Consider the following 15,237-nt stretch of genomic DNA (forward strand, 5'->3'; position numbering starts at 1 on the left):
TGGGCAACTCCGCCGGTAGTTGTGCCAAAAAAAGAAGGTGACAAACTAAGGCTATGTGGTGACTTCAAGGTCACAGTTAACCCAGTACTGAAAGTTGACCACTATCCGGTTCCACTACCAGAGGAGTTGTTCACTGCGGTTTGTGATGGCAAAGTGTTTTGAGTGCTGGATTTATCCTCGGTATACCAGCAAGTGTTGCTAAGCCCAGAATCCAAACCCATCCTGACGGTGAACACTCATAAGAGACTCTATCAGTACAATAGACTTCCCTTTGGTGTCGCCAGCGCCCCAGCTTTGTTCCAGTCTTTAAAGGACCCATGAAATGATTTTCGGACTTCCGGCCAAATAAGTTGGCGTTTGGGGATCCCCTCACCTCATACAATGTTTCCCGGGTCACGTGCGCATGACGCGCCGCGGGGTACGCGGCTTCCGGTCTTGTTCTGTCCTTAGCACTGTGGACGTTGCTACAGTGAGAGCAGACTCTCCCCTCTCTCCCCATTAATAGGCTGCTAAGACCGGCCATTTTGACGGTGTGGAATGCACGTTGCAAAAGAAGCCTGGAAGCTAGCCAATAGCACGCGCTCAGCAGTCGCGCACACAGCTATGGCCGCCAGTGAATACTTATAGACCTTTTCCACAGGGGCGCCGCCATCTTGAATTGTCGTCACTTCCAGTATGGGCGAAAACGTAAATTTGCCGTTGCCACGCCAATAGAAGACATTTAGGATATAAGCCTAACCGTCACACATTCTCGTTTTGGCTCCACTCTATTTTTTTACTAGTTACAGGTTGAAACGTTTTACTATTTTGTCGTCGCCCATACTGGAAGTGACGACAATTCAAGATGGCGGCGCCCTTGTGGAAAAGGTCTATACACGTTTGCAAGAAAGGCTCCTGTGCGCTGCCATTTTGAGCGAGGCTGGCGCCCCGTACCGTTTCCGCCATGCTGGGGTGCGCCAGGGGCACGTCATTGGGGTGCGCGATGACAAGATGGTGCCGTTTGCTGCATCGCCGATGGCTTACGTTAGCGGTACACTTACTGTCTCGGAACGCAGGAGGAGGTATCCACACAGAATCGTAGTGTCACATATTGGGCAGTTTGATACTTTAGACCCATGTTCCGGATAAAAAAAACAGGACGCGGGATGGCCAAAAAAAACATGCTTTTCGTGCAAGGCTCGTCAAATTATGAGGCGCTGGAGAAATGCAGCCTTCTGCGTTAAGTCCTTATTTCGAACTCTTTTTGTTCGCCTTCCGCCCATTGAAAAGCATGCGGCAAGGGCCTTAGAACGCGCCTGGTATCGCTGCGCCGCAGCGTTCTTCCGCATCAAAAAGTTCGTCTGCTTTCCTCGCCGTCACCATGGCAACGAACGCCGAATGAATAGAAGCACGCACGGTACCACCGCGTGAAGCCAGCAACAGCTGACGCCATTTTACGAACGCCGTCTGCTAGCCAAAGCCGAACGCGGTGTGTCAGATCAACCGCCTCCGCCGGTGCGCCGCTAGCAAAGACGACGAAGCTGAGACACGCCGACGGCGATCGAGCAAGCAACAACACCACGGGACGACTGCAACGGCGGCATTTATTGGGATCAAAGGCCGCCTTCGCCGGTGCGCCGCTAGCAAAGACGACGAAGCTGAGGCACGCCGACGGCGAGCAACAGCACCACGGGACGACTGCAACGGCGGCAGTTATTGGAATCAAAGGCGCGAAATAAGCAAGAACAATTTTTATTTGAATTGTTGGGTATAACAACTATTTATTTATCAAAATGTACAACAGGTGGCAGTAGTATAAATATTTGTTCTATGCAACGATAGATGGCGACACTTGCTCACATATGGCCCTTAAAAAAAAGCGAGAAAACGGCTAATTAGCACAAAAACACTGGCACATGGCCCTTAAGACGTTGCGAGCTTCTTTTTTTTTCTTCAAAAATCAGTGTCATAGTCCCCAAGGTGACGTGGACGTCTTGTAGCACGTCTTGGGCGGCTCACTTCGGTTGGGACGGGCGGTGTTTCCTCTTGCTCCGTGAATATGTCCGGGGCCAGGTTCAGCTGAGGTCGGTCTTCGAAGTGCTTCAAGGTCTGGACGTGGACGATCTTGTCATCTGTACTGCCAACTCTTCGGATACGGTAGCACACTGTACCAACAGGGCGGATGACTTCGAATGGACCTTTAGAGGGCGGTGTTAGTTTGTGATCACTGGCTTGCGGCCAGCTGTACAGTACCAAGTCTCCGGGATTGAACTTGTGGTCACTGCGATGCAGGTCAAAGCGTCGCTTGCTTGCTTGGTGAGACTGTAGGAGGTTCGTGGTAGCATCGGTCCGTGCAGCGTGCAAAATGTCGAGTTGATCCTCACGGGAGTCGTCCGATGTTATAGTTCCGATGTGAAGTTCTCTCGGGAGGCGAGGTTGATACCCGTGCAAAAGAAAAAATGGAGAGTATCCTGTGGAGCTTTGCTCTGCAGTGTTAATTGCCAGCAATGCACTGGGCAAGTGCTGGTCCCATGTCTGCGGGTTCCTGAAAGCGAGTTTCTTCAGTGTGTTCACTAAGGTTGCATTGGCCCTTTCGACAAGTCCGTTTGCTTGTGGGGTGTACGGAGGTGTGAGATGGTGCTCGATGCCATACTTCTTGAAGAACTGCTCTGTTGTGTGGCTCGCAAATGCGGGCCCATTGTCGGAAATGTACACGCATGGCGGTCCAAAACGTTGAATGACATCTTGTTCGATGGTTTCAATGACATCTGTTGCCGACAACGAACACGTGGCTCTTGCCAGAAGGTAACGAGTGGCGTGATCAATCTGTACGAACAAGTGGGTGTTTCCAGCTTCCGTTTGGGGCAGTGAGACAACATGATCGCCTGAGACGCATTCCCATGGCGTTGAAGGAATCGGAAGGGCTCCCAATTTTCCATTGGCGAGTGTGGTTCGACGATTTGTTCGTTGACATGCTTCACAGCCCTGAACATAGGCTCTGACATCTTTGCGTAGTGTTGACCACCAGTACCTCGAGCGTACTCGTTCGAGCGTTTTCTCACTGTTCAGATGGCCACTCTCGTCATGACAAAGGCGGAGTACTGTGGAGCGCAATGCAAAAGGAAGAACGAGTTGTTCTCTCCTATGGCCTCCAACTGTTGTCACGTGAGTTAGCACCGAGTTTGATAACTTGAAGGAGTTATGAATTTGCTTCAGATGATGCGTGTCGGGCTGTTTCTGTAGCTTGTCAAGGACTTGGCGGCAGTACTCATCGGTCTGCTGAGTGCGAACAAGCTCTGAATCTTGTGATGTTAGCACGGCGAGACATGCTTGGGTGGGGAGAGGGTAGCGGGACAAATGGTCAGCGATGACATTTTCCTTGCCTGGCCTGTGGAGGGCGGTGAAATCGAAGGCGGCCAGGTCAACGATGTAGCGTGCAAACTTGCGGTTCAGCTTGGCTTTGTTCACTGCATACGCCACAGTGAAATTGTCAGTGATGAGCACAAACTTGTGACCATGCAGGTACAGACGGAACTTTTCGGTCACAGCCCAATGTACAGCAGTACATTCAAGCTCATTGATGTGGTACCTCTTTTCTGCGTCTTTGAGGGATCTGCTGGCATATTCTATGACACGTCTTTTGCCATTCTGGTCTTGCGAGAGGCAGGCTCCAAGACCTTCATGTGACGCATCTGTCTCGACATACGTCTGACATTCTTGCTTGAAGAAGGACAGGACTGGCGGCGAAGTGATCTTCATCTTGAGTGACTCGAAGGATTCCTGCTGAGTATTGTCGAGGGCAAGCTGAAGTGCTTGAGTGGGCGTTTCTTTGTTCTTTTCTTTGCTTGTGGTCTTCTTCAGAAGTTCATTAAGCGGTCTTGCCATCACTGCAAAGTTCTCTATATGTTTGCGAAACGTGTTCGCAAATCCAAGGAAGCTGCGAACCTCATGTATGGACGTCAGTGTAGCATACCGAGATACAGCAGATGTGCGGTCAGGGTCTGGCTGTATGCCTTCTGTTGTCAACACTCTTCCGAGGAGCGTGATGGTTGGCGAGGCGAAGACACACTTGGTCGGCGAGAGTGTGAAACCCATGCTTCGTGTGGCCTTGAAGATCTCGCGGAGGCATTTGATGTGGTCTTCGAAATTGTTGTGCGCGCAGGCAATGTCGTCGATGTAGGTGACAACACCTAGTTTGCGAAGGTGCGAATATGCCAATTTGATGGCTCTTGTCATGGTCGGCGGTCCGTTCTTGAGCCCAAAAGGCATTCGTAGAAACTCTTCGTGGTGGTCTTGGGTGACGAAGGCTGTTTTGTGCACGTCGTCTTCTTTCACTTTGATTGTGAAGAATGCACTCTTGATGTCCATGTTAGACATGAAACGAGAACCTGCAATTGCATGAAGTGCGTCTTCCATGCAGTCGACTGGTTGTGGATCTGCAACAGTGATCGGATTGATTGTGCGGGAGTAGTCAACGACTACACGTCGAGGTGTCGTGTCATGAAAAGGCTGGTCCACTACGAAGGCTGGCGATGCATACATAGATGTGGACGGGCGACAGATGCCTTGTTCCCTCCAAGTTTGCACTTGGTTCTCGAGGAACTGTCGGTCAGGCTGGGAGAGGCGGTAGGGTTGGCGACGAACTGGTCTGGAGTGCTCTAGGTTAATGCTGAGTTCAACATAGGGGCACTCACCAATCTTCGCCTGGTGTGCGAAAATATCTTCATACTCTTTTACAAGAGAGCAGAGTTCTTCTTGCTCGGTTGCGGCAAGAGAAGTATGTATGGTCACTTTATCGGTGATTGTCTCAGTGTTGAGTGCAGATGGACTCGGATGATCCACGGGCATACGTTCTCCGGAAGTCGTGATTTGCGGTAGCGGCTCTGTTGACTTGGTTGAGCACAAGGTCTCTGTTGTGGCCCTAGGTGCTAGTGCCACATCGGTCTGCAGTGATGCCTCCATTGGCCTGGATTTGAAGATGCAGTTTGCGGTGAGCGTTTGGGCTTTGAAGCGCGTGAATTCCTGAATGGATGTCGGAGTCGTGATGCAGAAGCTTCCGTCTGCTTCAATGATGTACCGGGCCTGGACAAACCATTTCCAGTCATTACCCAAAACAAGGGTGACAGGCAGGTGTTCACAAAGTCCCACTTGTGGCATAGTGTAATCAATGTTCCCAACTTTGACACGCAGGGTGATCCATCCGGCGGGTGTTATGGGTCCTGCTGCTGTCTCGATTGGTCCGTTTTGCCATTTGAACACTGGTAGTTCGGGTGGTGCGACATGCTTTCGGATTAGCGTGACTTCTGATCCACAATCACAGAGAGCGTCCACTGTAGTTGTGCCGTTAATGATGACGATCGGTGCGCGAGGACCTTCGGTGTACAAGCAGTTCACAGAGTAGCGGGCATTTGGTTTCTTCGCGTCCTGAGTTGAACCATTGGCAGCATTCTCACTTGAAGAACGAGGAAGGCGTGTGTTGCTGGCATGGTTGTGGTGGGCTGTGCCAGCTTCATTACTGCGGCGTTGGTGCGCGTTCCTTTGGTGTGTCGGTGTAGCAGTTTCACCGTCAGCTGGTGCTGCGAGTGCACTACCTGCTTCTGGAGGTGGAAGATGACACTGATGCGAGATATGCCCCTTCTTTCCGCATCTCCAACAGTGCAGATCTTCGGTCTTGTCGCCCGACTTTGGGTTGAACTTGTGGAGGAATGGCTTCTCTCTTGTTCCTGCGTCTTTCTTGTCGTTGCTTCCTTCTTTTTCCAGTTGTCGCAGCGAGTCGAGTGTTGCTGCTCTGTCAACTAATTCTGTCACGGAGGAGTAGAGGTGAGAAGCAAGCGGGATTGACCACTTTGTATCCTTGATGTCGCCGATGATCATCGATATGCGTTCCTCGGGGGTCAGGGGATGTGGAGACTTCTCGAGGAGGGCATCCTTCTCGAAAATGTACTGGACCAGGGTCTCGTTCCTCCTTAGCGTCCTCTTTGCCTGTAGCTCGATGAAGTCCTTCATCGAAAGTCGTCGTCGAAATCGTTCAATGAGAACTCGTTTCCACTCTTCCCACTCGTGGTGGTGTTTTCCGTTCGTCTTTTGCCAGTTGGCTGCGAGGCCTGAGAGTCGAGACGTAGCGTTCAGGAGCGTCAGTGCGGGGGTCCATAACGCTTGAGCTGCGATCCGTTCCACATCTTGGGTCCATTGTTTAGCGTCGTCTAACGGATCACCGGTAAATTTGGGGATCGCATTCGCGGTATCCGCCGTTGATGTAATTTGTACCGGCTGTCTTTGGTTTTCGGCCAGCTGTTGTACTGTTAGAGCGAGTTGAGCGACGATGTTCGCCAGACTTTGGATGTCCGTCGGTTTCATTTTTTTTTTTTTTTTGGCGGATACGTCGGCTAGGCTTAATGTGGTTGACGACGAGCAGAAAAGGTGTCACGTACTTGCAGTTTCACGAAGTCATCGGAGGTCTTGGCGAGTGTTTGCGGGGTCGTTTGTCGAGTCTGCGATGTCCGGGCACTAAGTCCTTCTTGCGAGCGGGAGCTTGAAGGATTAGCGTTGCTGTCCGCCGTAACGGTTGCGGCGATTCTGGCGGGAAAATGCGCTTCGACGGCGGCTGGCGAAGATGCGACGATGTGGAGCGTTCGCTCACTTTTCGATGGCGACTTGCGTGATTTTCGGGAGGCGGGTTACTTCGGCGCTTCGTTGTTCTGGTTTTGTTGAGGTGCCTTACATTTTTTTCGCAGTTTTCGCCGAATTGTTTTGCGACGAACAAAGGCTCGCTATGTCGACTGCGCCATGTTGGGTATAACAACTATTTATTTATCAAAATGTACAACAGGTGGCAGTAGTATAAATATTTGTTCTATGCAACGATAGATGGCGACACTTGCTCACAGAATCATAACACCCGATATCCAAGTTGGGGACCACATACCTTTGCTGGGTCTTTACTGTGAACTTTTTAACAGAGACACGGGGTGCCGCATTCAAAACACAGCTCCGTTTGCAAAATATGGGGGCCCTGAAAAGGACCGTTTAGACCGCTACCAGAACCTATAACTGACGTAACGAGCACTTGACGAGCGGTTGGCGCATAAGTCGTCTTTATGCATGCAGGCGGGTGACGGGCTCAGCGCAGCGGATCCCTCGAAGTCACCGGGGCCGTCAGAATCCTCGCCCAGTCTGCGTCGGGGCTCTAGATTTTGGCGGCCGCGGCGACGAACGACTGGAATCTATCAGTGTTTCCGCGCGCCTTCTCTCTCCTCCAAAACATGAACTTTGCAAGATGACCAGTGAAATAGTGGCTCTCGCGCCGTCCAGGTGGAAGAGAGTTTTTGACGTGGACCCAGGTGCCCTCCACCGTATTGGTGTGCGCACCAGTGTTCGGGTCGACAAAGTGCAGCTTGTGGTTAACGGTGAGGCGCGTGAAGCGAGCGTCATCTGCAAGCTTGCGATAGCCAGCCCAACAATCTGTGATTATTCTTGTTCCAGGGCGGACCCACTTGGCTATTAGCCCTTGCAGGTTTTTAGCGTCACGGGTCTCCACGGGAACAAAAAAGCAGCACCTGCTGCAACGCGCCACACCGCCCGAAAACCCACTGGCCAGGCCTTAAATACCCGCGATGATACTTGTGCCGACCGATCATACTCTCGTCTAGTTCTACAGTCACGCCTTCGCCACCAATCATGTCTGAATGCTTAAAGACGGCATTTACCACAACCTCCCGACAAAGGCTCGCCCAATCAGTTATTGTCTTACTTGCGATATCAGCCTCCCGCTGAATGACGGCGCACGGTAGGTTTCTGGCATCCGGAAGATGATTTTCATGAGTTGGAGAAGCGTCAGGTGCGTGCGATCCTTCGAAAAAGGAACCGCTCCGTACCGAGACCTCGCCCCGGCACTGAACTTTGACCGGCTTCCTCTTGGGCACCTCACGAGTCATCCACACACCGCCCCCCCCCCCCCCCCCCCCCCCCCCCCCCCGTGTAGCCATCCGCAGATCTAGCGCGGACTTGCAGCTTGTCATCGCAGCTTCGCACTTTGGACACGCACGAAAACCCAGGAGCCAGGAGCAGGCCAACGCGCTGAAGCAAATTAATTGCTTCAAGAGGGTCTTTCATGGCGCCAAGAAGACGGCACAGGTTTAACGCCATGGCACTGCGATGCTCGCCTCTGGAAGAATAAAGCGCCGAAGGGGAACTGCGCGCTTCTTTGCATTTATTATATTTGTTTCATCCGCCATTTTATACCTCGTGACACAATTCTAACAAACTCATTGGTTGATTTGTCGGACCACACCGTCACGTGACAAAAAAAAAAAAAAAAAAAAAAACGCCAAACGTATGTTTACGGACGGCATCGTCAAAGAGAAGGGAGCGGTCGAACCCAACAACAAAATGAAGTAACAAAGTGAATAAAAATAAAAATAAAAAAATAAGAAGGGAGCCGTTGGAGTTTCGGACGGCGTCTTCTTTGATGAGAGGAGCTGCTCTGGCCAGAGCGGCCAGAGCAGCCGTGCTGCTCTGGCTGCTCGGAATATTCCTTTTTTATTCTTTTTCTTACTCTACTGGGTGCCACGACCCTTATTTGAAGCTGATTTGTTAAAATAATAACAAACAACGCGTTGGAACGGAGGAGGTAGAGAGTCTTGGCGTCAGAATTTGACGTGGTAGAAAATAAAAGAAAATAACGAATGCACAATACATACCGTATGCCAAGACCGTTATACTCCGCACTTGGCGAGGCCTTATGACGCAGCCGACGGCCGTTAGGCTATTTATTTTGTTTCTTTAGATTTTTTATCGTGACGACTACTCCACTGTGCCTCGGAGTCTCCAGCGGAGATCCGGCAGTTTTTAATTATTATTATTATTGTCGTTTGAAGGGTACTCTTTCTATGCTGCTTCGTTCCTGACGCCATAAAAATACGGGGCGGGATTACTTTGCACCACGTATAAAAAAAAAAATGCATAAAGACGACTTATGCGCCAACCGCTCGTCAAGTGCTCGTTACGCCAGTTATAGGTTCTGGTGGCGGTCTAAACGGTCCTTTTCAGGGCCCCCATATTTTGCAAACGGAGCTGTGTTTTGAATGCGGCACCCCGTGTCTCTGTTAAAAAGTTCACAGTAAAGACCCAGCAAAGGTATGTGGTCCCCAACTTGGATATCGGGTGTTATGATTCAAATAAAAATTGTTCTTGCTTATTTCGCGCCTTTGATTCCAATAACTGCCGCCGTTGCAGTCGTCCCGTGGTGCTGTTGCTCGCCGTCGGCGTGCCTCAGCTTCGTCGTCTTTGCGAGCGGCGCACCGGCGAAGGCGGCCTTTGATCCCAATAAATGCCGCCGTTGCAGTCGTCCCGTGGTGTTGTTGCTTGCTCGATCGCCGTCGGCGTGTCTCAGCTTCGTCGTCTTTGCTAGCGGTGCACCGGCGGAGGCGGTTCACTGATCTCTATGACAATTGCTGGATCGCGCTTCCCCGCTTGTTCGCTGCAGCGCGAGTGAAGCCACCGGACCAGAGCCGTTTATACTGAGAGAGTTTGGCCGATGGGCGGAGCTTGTTGGCCGCTAGAACAAGCGGATTTCGCGATAACACAATATGGCGTTACTTCTTTGTCTTGTTCATTCCTGAGAAATCGCGTAGAGTTCCTATGAGTCAGAGCCACAATATGGCGGACGGAAGTAGTCATCCCCCGGTTGTCAGACTACGCTGCTGTGGTTGTCAGACTGTCGAAATCTCCTTAAGAAGGCCAAACTCTCTCAGTATAAACGGCTCTGCACCGGACTTCACTCGCTTGGGATACGATTAGCCGTTTTTGCTAGCCTTTGCTGCGGTTTTCCAGCGTGCTGTAGACACGTTTTCTACTCGTTCGTCGTCATTCGACGAAGAAGGTTTTTGAAGACTCTGTGTATTGTTGAGACTTGCCGTTGTGAACACGTGGAAAATTTTACGAAAGTGCAGTGTCGCAGGAAAAAGGCACAACGCGTCGAATGGAAGGGCTGGCGGCGTGTTCAAAGCTTCCTTGGCACGCCGAAGTGCCGTGTCTCTGTGCCTTCGCACGCTTGGATACCGACCAAGAACCGACGCCGTGTGTATGTGTTTAGCGAGTGCAATGTGCGTGAAGCTGTTCGTGCCTCTGGATCAGCGTCTTTTCCCCTCGCGGTTTAGGAACGAGCTTAATCCAGCGTCCACTAGCGACGGAAGATGGGGGGAAGGTACGTCTTTTTTTCGTCCTTAGACGATTTACACAATACCGTGCACAACAGCTCCTCATCACTGATCAGTGCTGGCTTATTATCAACCTACTTAATTGCACTTGACGTTTGAGCGCGGCTCGCCTAATTGTAATTGGTCAACAGATTGCACACGACCATATCGGCCGCGTTTCAAAGATTTTCATTCTCGCCGTCTTGTACTTTTGCTTTCGAAAACCCCCCTGGCTCCACAACGTTGCCCTATTCGTGCTCCCACGGAATCTATTAGAGTAGATTTGGGACATAGCCATGGTTAATATAGTACATAAGAACACGTACGGATCTCCCCCTTTATTGGTAGCAACTCACCGGAACAGCTGGACGATCCAGAACTCCGTGGCCGATATATATAAATGATCTAAAGGCATCTACGCGCGACACACGTTCAGAACTTTGGCGCGGCGTCAATACTTGACCGGTACCCAAGCGTGCGAAGGCACAAAGATGCATCACTCGGCGTGCCAAGGAAGCTTTGATCACGCCGCGACACCGACACTTGTTTTCGACGAGTTGTACCTTTTGATACGGCTTCACGCACATTGCACTCGCAAAACACATCCACACGGCGTCGATTCTTGGTCGGTATCCAAGCGCGCGAAGGCACAGAGACACGGCACTTTGGCGTGCCAAGGAAGCTTTGAACACGCCGCCAGACCCTTGCTTTCGACGAGTTGTGCCTTTTTCCTGCGACACTGCGCTTTCGTAAAATTTTCCACGTGTTCACGACGGCAAGTCTCAACAATACACAGAGTCTCAAAAACTTCCTCGGCGAATGACGACGAACGAGTAGAAAACGTGTCTACAGCACGCTGGAAAACCGCAGCAATAGGCTAGCAAAACGGGAAATCGTATCCCAGCGGGGTTGGGTCCGGTGGCTTCACTTGCGGGAGCGGCAAGCGCGATCCAGCAATTGTCATTGAGATCAGTGAGGCGGTTGATCTGACACGCCGCGTTCGGCTTTGGCTAGCAGACGGCGTTCGTAAAATGGCGTCAGCTGTTGCTAGCTTCACGCGGCGGTACCGTGCGTGCTTCTATTCATGCGGCGTTCGTTGCCATGGTGACGGCGAGGAAAGCAGACAAACTTTTTGATGCGGAAGAACGCTGCGGCGCAGCGATACCAGGTGCGTTCTAAGGCCCTTCCCGCATGCTTTTCAATGGGCGGAAGGCGAACAAAAAGAGTTCGAAATAAGGACTTAACGCAGAACGCTGCATTTCTCCAGCGCCTCATTATTTGACGAGCCTTGCACGAAAAGCATGTTTTTAGACCGGAGTTTCGAGATAGTTTTTTTTACAACAACATGGGTCTAAAGTATCGATGTGCCACATATTGTAGGACGGGGCATCTTTCAGGGTTGGAGCTGGCTTTATAACAATCGCAGCCTCTGTTCCTGCATGTTGTGGAAGCCAGAGCTGCCGCGAGCGCAGCCATCGTTGATGCAAAGGCCATGCGACTTTTGGCGCATTCTGAAGAGAGCGCCTTGAGACTTTAGATCTTTTTGAAAATTTTCGATTTGTTACCGCTTTAGGCATTTTATTTAATTGTCCTTGCTATTTCGCTGTCGAAGACGACACGTGCACGTTTTATAATTATTTTTAAGAATTTCTTTCTGCGCTCAGTGGTATACGCTTCGGCGAGAGACGCTTGGCAACATTGTACGACAACCAGCGAACGTCCTGGCTGGAGAGTAGGTCCGCCTCAGCTTGGCGCGCGGTTCGAGGTTAAGCCGGGATCCCACTTGCAAAGGTGTATACACCAACTCATGTTTACAAACAAACCGGAGCGCCCCTAGCGGACGCCACCGGCGCCGCGCATGCGCGGTGGATGGTGGGCAAGAAGCCCGCCGTCGCCCATAAACAAACCATTGAATTGCGTTGTTGTCGGCGTCGGTGGGAGTCCCCGTGCTCTTTTTCGCGTTGGAATTGTTGATTTTACGTCTTCCTAACAATGTCTGACTACTTGAGCGGCTTCAGCAAAACTATCGAGGTAAAACTTTGCGTGAATAATGTGACGTGCGGCGATTCATTTCACGTGGACGCCGCAGAATGGGCGCTAAAGCCTGACTCCCACGATGAGATTCCGCTCGCTATTTTCAGTCGCGACGTCGCTCGGACTGCAAAAGCGTGGACCGTAGCTGAGATGGTGGACATCGATACTGAAAACCGCAAGTAGAATCGGGCATTACAAGTCGGTGATGGCCACTGGTAACAATGATCAACAACTTCTTGTATCTGTTTACACTTAGCCGACTTACCCCAACCAACCTTCAAAAGTGTTTTGAGGCCTGCACTTAGTTCTTATCGCAATTGCCGGGTCAACGTTTGGTTTACGGGTCGCTGTCGATTGAACGAACTGACGACAAAAAGCAGCCAAGTTTGAAAGAGCAGACGACAGTTCGAACGCACGCGCAGTGGAGTACGGGCAAGAAGCACCGCGTCCCGCGTCAACAAACCATTCGAATGTCACGTTGTCGGCGTCTGTGTGAGTTTTCATACTCTTTTTCGCGTTGGAGTTGTCGATTCTACGTCCTCATCGCAATGTCTTACCACTTCAATCGCCTGAGCGGAATTATCAAGGCTCGTTACGCCGCTAAACTTTCCGTAAATAATTTGACGTGCGGCGATTCATTGGCATGAACGCTGCAGAATGGACGGCAAAACCATGATGAGATTCTTGTAGCGATTTTCGGTAGCGACGTCGCTCGTGCTGCAAAAGTGTAAAAGGTAGCGGCGATGATCGACGTCGATACTGAAAATCGGAAGCGGGAACAGACCAAGCGTAAAAAGTAGGCGATGGCCACCGGTACCAATAATTAACATCTTGTATCTACTGTTTACACCGAGCCTACTTAAGTCTTTTGAGGCCTGCAATTACTTCTTATTGCAATCACCGGGTCAAAGTTTGGTCTACGGGCCGCTTTTGTTTGAACGAGCAGGCGACAAAAAGCAGACAAGTTTGAAAGAGCAGACGAAAGTTCGAACGATCAGGCGGCCGTATGAATTTAAAGACGCGCTGAATCCGTGGGTGGTCCGGACAACTTGGGGGTTTTCTCTCGTTCATGTTGGAACAAAGCAAATAAATCTGGCGACCACAAATTGTGGCCCGCACACGCAATCGTAGTTCGATAGCGTCTGGTTTGCCCTTTTCACGGCTGCTATCCACGTTCTCGGACGAACGGAGGTTGCAAAAACATATAAAAACTGATCTTCAAACCTTTCCAGACTCTCTTGGTACAGTCCCCGTCGCAGCATTTTGACGAGAAGGCAGGTATTTTGTCTCGTTTCTTCCAAAGGAACACAGGAATGCATGTCTGGCACGGCGACTTCTGCCCACCGCCCCAGACCGGAAGTGCGTCCGGCGCGCCACCACCGCGGCGTGACGTAGGAGAGTTGAGTTGGTGTATACTCTGTTTCACCTTGTGTTGTACCGCAGGAAAGGCTACAAGCGCGAGCTCCTTGCTCTGTGGCACACCTCGGCTGCACAAGCTTTCGGGCACCAAGGGCAGCTGCCAACGCTATGAGCTCGCGCTTCTAGCCTTCCTTGCGGTACAACGTAAGGTGAAACGGAGTATAGTTGCAGGCAGGCGAACCAGGCGCACGAAAAAGAAAACGAACCACGCAGCTGCCGAAATGTGGTTTTTATATCACGTTGATCACACCGCTCGTCCGGTGCAGCCAGCCAACGTTGCTAGGCAGCGGAGCAGCGGTGAGGGGATGCTTTGACTTACTCCGGATAGATGGCGCTGCGAAAACTTCGTGTACTGAACAAGAATATAAAACTTTCGATTCATTTGTTCATGTTGGAACGAAATCACTTCTAAACGTTACCATTAAACTGAGAATATACTTGTTCAAAAGCAATGTCCATAACCGCTCCCGCCGTGACGTCACAAAGTTAGTTCCTGTAGCCGCCGTACGTGGAGTGAAGTCAAGAAATAGTTCCTTTTTGTTTTTGAGGTTACGCAGCACGTTCGCAACACTTCGAGAGAAGTGGTCGTGTTTTATGGTCCTTGTGCTAAAGTAAACAAAAAAAGGGTAATAAGGTGCACGTTCTCTCGATGTTAAACCCGTTTCATGGGCCCTCTAATGGATAAGGTGTTGATGGGCCTAAGCAATGTGGGCTGATACATTGACGACGTAATTGTCCCAGGGCGAGACATAGACGATTGCCAACGTACACTTGAGTGCGTATTGGAACGATTGAACGAGCACAACATTAATCTCGAGCAAGAAAAGTGGAAGTACTTTCAAAACTCGTGTCGTATTTCGGACACAAACTGAGCTCAGAGGGTATCTACCTAACAGAAGAAAAAGTGAAGGCAACCATCCAGGCACCAGAGCCCACAAACACCACAGAGCTAAAAGCCTACCTAGGACTGTTAAACTATTACGGAAAATACTTGAAAAATGTAGCGTCAGTGGCAGGGCCATCGTACCGGTTGCTGAGGAAGGGCGGAAGATGGATTTGGACCAAGAAGTGGAGCGATGCGTTCAAAGCCACGAAGCACCTGCTGATCAACAGCCGCGCGCTCAGATATTACGACGCTCGCAAGCTGCTGGGTTTGCAGTGTGATGCGTCATCGTACGGCGTTGGAGCTGTCATTTTCCACGTGTTGCCGAACGGCGATGAGCGTCCGATTGCATTCGCTTCGCGAACACTGACACCTGCAGAAAAGAATTACGCGCAGGGAAAAAGGGAGGCTCTCGCTCTTATATTCCGTCTAAAGAAACTCCAGAAGTTTCTGTTTGGACGACAGTTCGTTTTGCACACGGATCATCAGCCGCTTCTAGGGATTTTGGGGCAAAACAAAGCAACTCCTTCCCTAGCTGCTGCTAGGATGCAAAGTTGGTCCTTGATTATGTCAGCGTACCACCACACTCTTAAATACCGTAAGACACTGAAACAGTAGTGGCTGATGCCTTGTCTAGGCTACCTATCTGTTCGACGTCCAGAGAAGGGGCAGCTGAATATCTTTCGGATTTTTAGTGCACTCCCTTGACAGCCCGAGATGTGGCAA

Source organism: Ixodes scapularis, unplaced genomic scaffold, assembly GCF_016920785.2.
Source record: "Ixodes scapularis isolate PalLabHiFi unplaced genomic scaffold, ASM1692078v2 PGA_scaffold11__112_contigs__length_91849675, whole genome shotgun sequence".
Taxonomy (NCBI): domain Eukaryota; kingdom Metazoa; phylum Arthropoda; class Arachnida; order Ixodida; family Ixodidae; genus Ixodes; species Ixodes scapularis.